This window comes from Heterocephalus glaber, unplaced genomic scaffold (assembly GCF_053883595.1).
Source record: "Heterocephalus glaber isolate CG9 unplaced genomic scaffold, H.glaber_assembly_v1.0 deba00000896, whole genome shotgun sequence".
Classification (NCBI taxonomy): Eukaryota; Metazoa; Chordata; class Mammalia; order Rodentia; family Bathyergidae; genus Heterocephalus; species Heterocephalus glaber.
This window is the reverse complement of record NW_028258170.1, coordinates 25001-37150: the sequence shown is the minus strand read 5'-3', so window position 1 is coordinate 37150 and position 12150 is coordinate 25001. Positions and strand designations below refer to the sequence as shown.

Below are 12150 nucleotides of genomic sequence, written 5' to 3'. Positions count from 1 at the left end.
CCCAAAAGCCCTTTCCTATGGGCTGAGAGCAGCCAGAGGGATGGTGGCTGGGAAACCCCTTCCTCTGGACCAGGAGCAGTGGGATGGTGGCTCAGAAGCCCCTTCCTCTGGGCCAGGAGCAGCGGGACAGAAGGTGGCCCAAAAGCCCTTTCCTCTGGGCTGGGAGCAGCGGGAGCGATGGTGGCCGGGCAGCCCCTTCCTCTGGACCAGGAGCAGTGGGACGACGGCTCAGAAGCCCCTATCTGTGGGCCGGGAACAGTGGGACTCAGTACTTTGGTCTGGTGGCCTGGTGTCCTCTGCGTCTTTGTAGTGTGGAATCAGGTGGCTGCCTGTCTGCAGCGGGGTGATTCGGTGTCTTCCGCGAGACTCAGGACCTCGGTGGGGCGTGCACAGACCTGCCTGTCTGCAGCGGGCTGATTCGGCGTGTTCTGTGCGATTCAGGACCTCGGTAGGGCATCTAGAAGTTTTGATTTAATATTTTATTCTTGCTTTGATGACAACAGTTGTTTTTTGATTTTACATTGCTTTTTTTCTTTTCTTTTTTGTTTTTTTTTTTTTTTTGCTTTAAAATGCAAGGCTTTTAATTCAATTTCTGGTAATGACCATAAATGCCTCCTCTTTTTCACTGTAAATAGAAGGTACTAGGCATTACATAAGGCCCTTAAAGCAGTGATTCCTTCTAATGCTGGTGCTCATAAAACATTAAATGGCAGTTTAGATGTTAACAAAGTCTTCTAAAAAATAAAAAAAGACTGCTCTAAAACCACACACAAAAAATTAAGTTACCAGTCAGTCATTCTCAGATTTCCAGTGCAGCTTTAAGTTATTCTTACAAGTACATAATTTGAAATTAAGAGAGAAAATGGATGAGTATGTTTTTCAACATGTGTTAAATTTCAGTTAAATACAGTAAGTATGAAGATACCATTATCATGCTAATGGGCATCTTTTGCTATTCTTTAGCTGTGCAAAATAAACTTGAAATGATACGTCCTGTAGTGGTACAATTTTTTAAAGATACCTGATATGAGACAAACAGTTTTCAAATTCTGGTCACAAACTGTACATAAATTGTAAGATTATTAAAGTATACCTTTTTGAAAAATAATAAGATGACCATTTATACCTAAATAAAGTTTCCTAGAAAGCTATGAAATGCTTTAGCATACAAAAGTGGTCACTCCTTTCTGAAGGGACAACTGTTGTTTCACAAAATAACTCATATGATCCAAGGCAATTGATTTCTTCCAAGTGCCAAATTTTCTCTATGATTTAGAAGTATCCTTCAAGAGACTGAATCCATAAAAAAGGGCACATTTGGGGATTAGACCACACTTACAAACATAAGGAACCTTTCTTGGGTCAGGAATGCCCTTACGTGTTAACAGCAACAGAAACAAGAGATAGCTTCTGAAGCCATTTCTTTTACAAACACATACAACTAAATTTGGTGTTGTAGAAGGTAATTAAGACACAACTATTTACATATGGGCTACATTGTGTGTGCCTATTTTAAATACTGGCTTCTGCAGGACACTCCCACTCAAACATAGACCAAACAATCTTAATATACCAAATCACATTCTTCTGTTTCTGGCAAGGTAGTATAGACAAAAGAAAAATAAAAAACAACAACAAAGAACTAATGATTCAGGCAAAAGTTCTCATGTCAAACAATAACAGGTAAAGTGTTCTGAAAAAGCTGGGTGTGGGGTGAGGAATGTAGCCCAGTGGCGGTGCAGCACCTACCTGTCAAGCTCGAGGCCCTGAGTTCGATTCCTGGTACCAAAAAAGAAGAAAAAAAGACCAAAGAAACAAGAAGTCCCTTAAAGGCCGGGCATGGTGGGGCATGCTTGTAACCCCAGCACTTGTGAGGCTGAGGCAAGAGGATCACTGTGAGTTTGAGGTCAGCCCGGGCTCCATACTGAGTTCAAAATGAGCGTGAACAAATAGCCAGACTTGTCTCAAAAAAACAAAAAAGGGCCAAGAATTTAGCTCAGTGGCACCACACCTGCCTCACAACTGCAAGGTCCTGATTTCCATCCTGGTACCAGGAGGAAAGGGGGAAAGAAAAAAAAGTGTTCTGAGAAACATGAATTTTGGGGAAATAACACTCCCCAACGAATGATATGGGAAATCAATTTTATAATCACTCAAATGAGTATCACATATAAGACTTACAGATACCTTGAAAATAATAGCTCCACTTAAAAATAGCTAATTATGAAGTTCATAATTAAAATGTCTTCAAAAAACATCCAAACTAATTACTTTATATAGGCCCAATTAGTAAAATGTAAGAGAAAATAAACTTTTGCATAATTAACAAAAGATGCTTTCTTGCCTTGAAATTTTGAAAATGGTAAACAGTGAAATGAAAATCTATATGACAAATGAAAAAAATGACCATGCCTACTAATAGGCAAGATGGGAAGCAAAAAAAATATTTTTAAGCAGTGATTATTCAATAGAATGCCTTATAAAATTACACATCATAATCAAGCTAAGAAAAAGCTTCAAGACTAACAGCTGGACTCTGAAACATATAGGACAACAGAAGGCACTACATAAGCATCAATTACCTCTAACTATAGTTGGGCAGTTCAGTCTTCTTTTGTAAGAAGATGGCCAGCGTGAATGTTATTTTTATATCCCACTGAGCTTTAACATGATTGGGCAAAGCAGCACCAATTTAAAAAAAATATATCTGCAATGCCAGCACTGCAGTATGGAATCACTTATACTGATGGCCCCACAGGTCTCTTATAAGAGCACTTTAGAACATGATTAAAAATATAGAAATGCCTTTCAGTGTTTCTATTAAAGTAGAACCACCGCAAGTATCCATTTTTAAAAATAATGCACTAAAAAGGTCTATTTACACAATACAGTCTTCCCAGCCTATATCTCCTGTTCATAGCTATTTTCCACTCTGCTGCCATGGAGAGATCTCCTTTGGGTGTCTATTGAAACATCAGTACCCTTTGTGCTGCGCAATCCATTTTGGCTGGAAAATCCTGGTAAATTATCATGTCATGCTCGTTTTGAGCAGTGTGCTTTGAAGATCCTCTGGCAACGCTAGCATCTATGTGTGTCCGTAAGTTTTCCATAAGTGTCTGGTTTCACAGGTAAATGTTCTCGATCAGCCTGCAACAGCTTATTTTTCAGCTTCAATACAAGGTCTACTGTTTCTACTTCTGTGTGTTTTTGGATCCAGAGAAGTAGGTCCTCTTCACAAAGAGCTTCTAGATGGAGTTCCTCCAATTTTTGGGTGATTTCTTTCTGCCAGGTTTTGAACCAACCATCAAAATTTGGAGACTTCAGAAAATGCCAGTAAAATCCAATCCAATCGCCTTTTATTCTAGAGGTCAGCTGAGGTCCTGTTTTTTCAAGTGTTTTCATAAATTCTGAAAGGAACTGTCTTAATTGGGGTGGGCTCTTCCATGGAGAAATAGTTTTCTTCAAAGGCATCAGGCTTGCCACATATCTTTTCTGTGAGATACGATGCATCTTCAGATAGTACCAGAATGGAATTAGAGAACATCCAGCTGGTATGCGCTGCTTCAGAATTGATCATCTGCTTCTAATGGAACGATGAAGCTTTGTGTCAGTTCCAAAAAATAGCGTCAAAGAATAATGTTTTGAGCCTCAGAAGGACGTTTCTGTTGTACACCCTTCTGTAATTGTTTTATGATCTCTTCATCTCTATTTAGATATGGCTTGTAAGAAGTATAAACTCCAGGTTTAGAATCCAGAGTCTTTAGGTTCTTCAGTTTTTTCACTTTAACTTGCTTAGGAATTTCACCTGCAGGTTTAAGGTCTCCTCTTTGAATAATGTGTGGCCAGTGCTGAAGAGTTTTAGCACAAAAAAGGTTGGTTACTCCTAAAATGACTGAGGGCGAAGCTTGAGTATGGGTATATTCTTTGAATTCACTATCATGAATAGTGAAATAAGGTCAGAAATCACTGAAGTACTTTAATGGAGAAATGCAGTTAACAAGGGCCAGTACAGTCTCCGACGACTCTGATGTGATGGCACCATCACTATGAGGGGCTCTCCCAACAGCACCAACTCCCAAAGCATCTGACTATGTAGAAAAACTGGGCAGAAACACCTGAAAAGATCCACCTCATGAACAGTAGGTAAAATAACAGATATGTGTGTATTTGCCTGTTGAGTTAGCTGTGTTGTTTGAGTAGTCCCAGGCTTGTCATAACATGTGAGAATCCGTACCTTCATCACCACTCCCATGATAGTCAGGTGCAGTGTTTTCCCTGGCACCCGGGCAGGCCATCTGTCAACATCATTACATGCTGCTTCCAAATAAAGTTCGTTCTTTTCAAAATACTCTGGTGCTATTTGTTTCGGCACAGTGTGAAAAAAATGAATGTAAGGTAGTTTGCTGATTAAAACCAATGACTTCTGAAAGTAGCCTCTCTTAAGAGTTTTATCTCAAACTTGTCGAAAATACACATATCCATAAAAATAAGCAGGGTCTTTCTTTAAGTAAACTGGTAAATCTTTGTCAAATTGATCGGGAAGACAATGCAGTGACACCTTCCTCCCAGAAGACTGTCGAAATCTAAAAGAAAACTGGGTATCTCCAAGACAACCTGAATTTGAATCTCCACGGCCTGGCCCAGCTGCAGGTCGAAGCCCACCACACACGCAGTACAGCCAGGCCGAGAAACCCTCCCAGCGCAGCAGGACCCAGCCGCGGCCATCATCCTCTTCGTCGTCCTCCAGCGTGGGTCCCGCTGCCACAAGGGCCGGCGCCTCGCGTCCCCGGGCCGCTGCCACAGCCTCGTCCGACAGCTAGGGGGAGCCGGCCCCAAGTCCGGCGGGCCCCTCAGAGCCATCCACCGCCCTCTGGCTGCTCGCTCCGCCTCCTCAGCGGACCGCGCTGCCTACATTGCAATTTTTTAAAGGTGAAAGATTTGGAAGAATGATTCATTTTTATCATGCTTAATAAATTGCATAATCTTTGCTATGATTTCATATAGATTCGTTTGTTTTTGTCAGAGGTAGACACTATGTCTCAACGTCCTCCTGTTAGAACAAAGTACTTTGGGCAATTGAAGAGTGAGTTCTGTTTTTAGTCCTTGCAGCATAATACCAGGATGATTTTTAATTACATCTGTTCCAGTTTTAAAATGAGTAGATTAAACAAATTATCATGACTCCTTAATTTATTTTTATGTAATTTTCCTTATATCAGCTATACTACTTTATTAGATATACAATACCAAAATCACAGTTTGTCTTTGGATGAATTTAAAAAATTCATTTCCGGGTTTGTTATTCAGCTGGCTTATTACATAGTCTTTGGCAATGTTTTCTTTTGCTCTAATCTGTCTCATAACCTGTCTTCTGTCTAGTGATTGAGGAAATTGTTGTGAACACTTTGGAGGATGTTTAAGAGCAGTAATACGTATTTCTGCCATTAGTATGCATAATTTGATTCTGTAAAATTACAGACAGTCATATTTGGACCCTTTGTTCATTTACTTTTGTGTAGGAAGTTAAGTTTAGGGTGTTTGTTTATTTTTAAATTTCACTTTTAGAAAGTATAGTAAAATTACTACTCTATATAGATATAAATCAGATTTTTTGGTCATGAATTGCATTTAACATTTGGGGAAAATTTTTCTTTTGTTTCAGTACTTTAAGGTTCTTTTCTTTCTTTCTTTTTGTACTAGGATTATACTGAAGGCCATGTGTATGTGAAGCCAGTAATCTGCCACCTGCCACTGAGCTATATCCCCAGACTTTTTAAGATTTTTAAAAATTTTTGAGACAGGATCTTATTAAGTTGTTCAGGCTGGCCTCAAACCTGTGATCCTCCTGCCACAAGCCTCCCAAGTAGTTAGGATTATAAGCATGTGCCATCACTCTGGTTTAAGATTTATAAAGGTATTGAATTGCCACAAATGATTGATTACTGTCTTCCTGGAATAACTTGGATTTAAAAACATTAGAGAACTGTCATAGTTCAGTCTAAATTTCTAAATTAATTATAATTAATTTAACATAGAAATCTAGAGACTCATTTACAATTCACTTAAAAATAGGTTTTGTTTTAGAATAAACTTTATATTCCTAATTCTATACAGTTGAATGAGAGGCTTTTCAAGCCTTATAAAGTGATAAGTTGATAGTTTGGGTAGATTTCTGCTCCTAACATGTAAAAGCAGTTGTTTGGCACTGACATCATAGACTGAAATTGTAGATGTGCCACGAGCAGTGCTCACATATATTCAGTTAGCTCTCTTGGTATACTTAGCCAGCTTCCAAGTTTTTCAGCCAGAGAATTACCAGCCATGCAAGTTTAATTGGAAGTGTTTGCAAAACATTAAGCATATTTAGCCTTGAGGACAAAGATAGGTAGACTAATATTTCAGAATGTATTTTTATATTCACGGTAATTTTATTTATTCTAGTGCTAGAATTCTCTTTTACTTGCTTTTGGAAAGTGTGAGCAAATAATGGAATGTCCTTATCGGTGTTATTTTCCAACCCAGTAATGATTTTTGCTAGGTATTATGTAATGACGCAAAGTTTCAATGGATTTAGGTGGACAGTCTTCTAAAGAAGCTCTGTATAACAGTTTTGTTTTTAGTATGTCAAGTACTTGTACATTGCTACAAGTCATGTCATCAGAATTATTTAAGAAATAAAGTAAGGATGCGTTTTTAGTGGTTTCATCCTGTTTGAGCAAATGATAATACCACAACTTAAGAGTTTTGGTTATAGCTTTATTATTGAATATCTGTTCCTTTTACTTTGATCAGTGTTATTTTCCAGAGTTGTTATTGATAAAGTGGAGCTACTTTGGATTTTTTGCTTTGTAATTTATCAGAGTATTGGGCACAGGTAGTCTTGGTTAGTCATTACCTTCAGTTAAATGACTTTTGAGATTGACCCAAGCATTAGCTTTGTGCTTTGTTTTTCTACTCAGGATGCTGTTTTATTACTTTTAAAGGTTATGAAGTCTGTTGAAAGTGTATGAAAACCATTATTCTATGCTTTTCTATCTAGATTTCTCCCAAGCAGTTTTTTATTTCACAATAGAGCGGAACCCTGTTTTAACACAGTCAGGGACTGGGAAAATAGTTTTTTGTTTATTTTTGTTTTTTGGTGGTAGCAGGGGTTAGGCAGGGAATTTGAAGTTCTGAATTTTTCTAAAGAGGTTATTTTGCTGATGTAAATTATAGGAATATAAAGTGATTTCAGTTTAGTGTATTTCTTAAAGTTATATATATAAACTTGAAAAATATATGAGTAATAAAGCATCAGCCACAGATATTTATGTAGTATACTTTTACATGTTTACATTTCATTGTAAGCTACTTCATTTAAATTTTACAAGCAAATAAGCCCTAAACTGAAAATTAGAAATTGTGATCATAATTATAAATTACAATTATTATGTCTTTGGATCTTTTATGGCTTATAATTCAGTATACCATTTTCATAGAAGTTGTTTGAATGTAATATTTTTGGGGGAAGACATTTTCTAAACTAAATTGAATGCAAATAATACTGAATCCTGTACTATTTTTCTAGATAGCGCAGATCACCATCTTGTGCATTACATATTTTACTTATTTATACTGTTTGTCTTTGCCATTCTTTTTCACTATAATGTAAAATTATAGTGTATAATTATAATTATAAATGAATTATGATTAAATGAAGACAGGGATTTTTTTTGTTCGTTTACAAAATTCTGTATCTTTAGAGTCTAGAATAGTCCACACTTAATAGTCATGAAATTTTTGTTGAAAGGTAGAATGAACCACCCAAATGTAGTATAATTTTGGCAATTTTCTGTTCTTTTTTTTTTTTTTTGTATTGGGGATCTAACTCGGGTCCTTTTTCTGTTATTTTCTTTGATTTTTGAGTGTCATTTTTTCCCCTTTGTACCTTTTAAGTGGAATGGAATTCATGTTGGTAAATCTTACAAAAGAATGTGTCTGATTTGTTTCTATTACTGAAAATCTCTGCATTTAAGAATCCTTACAGATTTAAAAAGTTGAATCTAGGAGCGATTCTCTTCAATGATATTGAACGTTGTTTTGGATAATACAAGTGTATTGTTTCAGTAGCTTTTATGTTTTTAAACTTAGCAAATACTCAGACAGTATTTTCCTCTGAATTTTATCCTTTGTGTATACATTAGTAGTTTTTAAATCATTAGTTATTTTGTAATACTTTTAAGAGTTAAAATAGAGTCTTGAAACTGTTGTTAGACTCAAATTATTGATGCTGAGCAATACAGATCTCATTGCCATATTATGTAGCTATTTATCTCAAGATATTTGACATCCAAATCATATGTATATGTTGTGAGCAAGAAAATGATTTGTTGTGCTGGTTAGACCTTTTGGTATATTGTCACTTTGGATTATATGGGATTGAGAATCCATTTTGTACACCAGTCTGTGAGTAACTAAGGTATAGTAAGGGACTCAGGAGGGCTCCCCTCTCCTACACGGCTCAGTAAGAACTTCCAGAATAGTACAGTGATAGGGTGAGTTATGGAAGTGCTACAGGTTCTGCCCTGGTCTGACACTGTATGGACCTGGCTTATTTTCCTTACCTCTCATCATCTGCCACCCACTGTCTGCCGGTTGTTGAAGTGATTATCTCACAGCCTCCTGTGCTTCAATTATCTTTACTTGCTGCCCTCAGAGAAATGATTGGAGGTTTAAAAAAACCAAAAACCAAAAGTCTGTTTTCTGTGACTTTCATGCTACTTCTTTTATGCAGTTGAATCACTAGTTTCTTAATTATCCATTCACCTCCTGTTTCAGAACTTTTACAAAAAGAATCTGACAAAAAAATAGTTTCCTAGTCACAAAGATTGATGGCTTCTCAGTCATTTCAGTGATTGATGCAAAGCTATTTTTTTTAAAAAAGTGGGACTAGGGATTGAACTCAGAGCCTTGCACTGAGCTACAACCTCAGTGAGCCCCTCTCCCTCCTTTAAAAATGTTTCATTTTGAGACAGGATATTGCTGAGTCATTAAGTTGTCCAGGCTGGGCTTGAATTTGTGATCTTCTGCCTCTGCCTACCACACTGGTAGGATTACAAGCGGGTACCTCCATGCGTAGTTTGCAAGGGGAGTTTCTATTCTTCACACTCCAATTCTGTTTTTTTATCCTTTAGAAGAAGTGGTTTTCTTCTGGTTTTTTTTCCATACAATATTTTATCTACAAGTGAAGCTATTGAAAGCTTTTAAAAAATACATGTTTTATTTTCATAGTAGAATATTTTGAAGACAATTAACTGGGATAATTTCATTATAACAAAAGCAGAAAAATTTCTGAAGGTAAAATAAAATGCTAGAGTAAACAATTTCCATCCACTACCGTACTTAAATTTTTTTTGGTCTTAAGAAATAATATTTAATGTCTTCGTCATATATGCAAAGATTTGACAGGAACACAGGACAGTTCATATTTTAAATCATGTTTCCTTGCTATGATTTGCTGTTTGTCTTACTATATTTAGAAAAGTAGAGGAATGTGTTAAGTCTAAAGGCTAAATTGTTTTTGTACCACAGACTCTGTAGTATAAGTAAAAATGACAAAAGCACTATAGAGGGTGTGGGGATGTAACTCACTGGTTATTTTATCTCTTGTGTCTAGATGTTCCCTCAAAGCCTCACGTGATCATAGGTGGGGATTTTCACAGGTGGCTGGATCTAGTGTGTGATGCTCGATTAAGGATATGTGATTAGTAAATTAGTCCACTGATTGGTTTGGCATAGTTCTCAGTGTGGATAATGGAAAGACCTACCCTGTATATAACATAAAGGACAGAAAGAGGGCTGCTGTTGCTGCTTGCTTCCTTGCTATTTCGCTGCTTTGCTGCCTTCCTGCCTTCTGCCCATCACAAATTGTTTTTCCTCTGCCATGCCACCCTGCCTTAGAGCCAGCCAACTATAAACTGTTTAGCTTTACAAACTGTGAGCTAAATAAACCTTTCTTCCTTTAACTTTGAGGGTCAGCTATTTTGTCTCAGCACTAAGAAAACTAAAACAGTGTGGTAGAGTGCTTGTCTAGCATGCATGAGGCCCTGGTATTGAGCTCCTGTACAACAGAAAGGAAAAAAAAAAGGCACTGTAAAAAAGTATGACTTAAAAAATGGCATTATTTTAAACTAGATAGAGCAGCCATCAAGGCTTGACTGCCTAATAGTTATTTGGTAGGGAATTAATAGATCAGCTATCATTAATGTAGCTTATAATGATATGTCAAATTAGCTATAATGCTAATTATTCTGAATTCAGGAAAATTAGAATCCCTACATTTGGTAAGTAGGTTGTGATTATGAACATAGGCTTAATTTTAATTCCTGCTTCACTGTGTATTGAGGTGCAAATTACCTGACCTCTTTGAAACTCAGTTTGGTGCTCTTAGAAGTAGAGAGAAAATCACCTTCCTCACAGGACACATTAAATCAGTTGACAAATGCTTATTAGCACAGTGTCCAGGTACATAGTGGAAGTTATATTATTATATCATTATGTAGATTTAACTATGATTTTTATGAATGCATAGTACATTTTGTTAATTACAGTTTTTTTCTAGATGTCTAGATTTTAAATGGAAAATAACATGTATTTTCAGTGTATTTGCTTTCACCTTTCCTGAGCCTTTTGAGAAATTGAAGGCTTATTGTCTTTAATTTGTGTGCAGTAGTAGCCTTGAGTTCACATAGACATAACTGCTGGGTCAGAGATAAGAAAGGTGAAAGCCGTTACCAAATAGACTTTCTCTTATTAAAGAGAGGTAAATACTTATTGATCTTATATTTGGAGGTTGTACTTCGCTACTTGGTTGAGTTTAAAAGGAATTATATAGGTGATAATACATCTTTATATAACCCCTTCCTCCCCCCCCCCCCATGCTGGGAATGGAACCTTAGGTCTTGCGCTTGTGTTATGCTAAGTGTATGCTCTGCCACTGAGCTATACCCAAGCCCATAACAATGTTTTTGTTACACAGATTTTAGAATTCACTTTAGGATAGAAATTAATTCAAGTAGCAGTATGTGAATAATAATAACTTAAGCCGTTTTATTTTTCATCACATTTTAAAAATAAAACATAGTTCCTTAAACTTCTTTTCCATCAAACCATAACCACCAAAAATTTTCAACTCTTAGCTTTTCACGTTACATATTTCCAAATAATGAGCTTCTATGGCTCTTTTTCTGTTTTTGATGTTCATATAGTAATCATTTGTAGTTATGGTGACTGAGGATTATAAATTCTGTTTAGGCAATATTAGTTGTATATATGGTTAAATAAATAGTTTACTGGTAAAGTAAACTAACATTGTTTTCTTTCTTGAAGTCAGTAATTTTGCAAGTATCACTCTTTTTTTTTTGCTGTACTGAGGATCGAACTCAGGACCTTGCTCTTGTGAGGCAGGTGCAGCACCACTGAGCTAAATCCCCTGCCCTGCAAGTATCTCTTGGTACTGTTCCCTTAGTACTGTTTTCTACAGAGACATAGTTGGTAATCTATCAGTTTTGCCTTTTTATTTTCTCTGAACCTGGAGATTTCTTAGTTTTTCTCTTGTGTTTGATCTCTAATATTTTGGTTTCCACATCTTCTGTTTTGGTTTATTTCCTTGTTTAGCAGGAGGCTATCATTCAGCGGCCAGGTCTGCTTTTCTGGAGTAAATGTGCATTTTTACGTATTTTTGGGGGGGAAATTTTACATGATCATGTATTTTAGTTACTTATTTTGTTGTTGTTGCTCAGACACAATACCTGACATATGCAAATAAAGGGAGAAAAGGTTTATTTTGGCTCACAGTTTGTAGAGGTTTCAGTTCGTAGTCAACTGGCTCCAAGGTAGGGCAGCATGGCAAAAGGGCAAGGCAGAAGAGAAGTGCCTCATGGCATGGAAGCAGGAAAGCTGAGAGATTAAGAGAAGTGAGAGGCAGATAGATCCTTTCAGGCCACATCCCTAGTGACTCACCTACTTTGACTAGGTTTCACCTCCTAACATCACATTTAGCTATAAACTTGTAAGTGGACTAATCCCCTGATGAGTATCACACCCCATGATTCAGTCACCTTTCAGAAGTTCCACCTATGAGGCGCATGGAGCTTTAGAGGGACATCTAGA

General features: G+C 36.9%; 1 pseudogene; it reads right to left on the bottom strand.

Annotated features, from left to right (window-relative positions):
- Positions 1 to 2295: 2295 nt before the first annotated feature.
- LOC147828849 (protein DENND6A-like) lies at positions 2296 to 8613 on the bottom strand (annotated as a pseudogene).
- Between the last annotated feature and the right edge of the window lie 3537 nt (positions 8614 to 12150).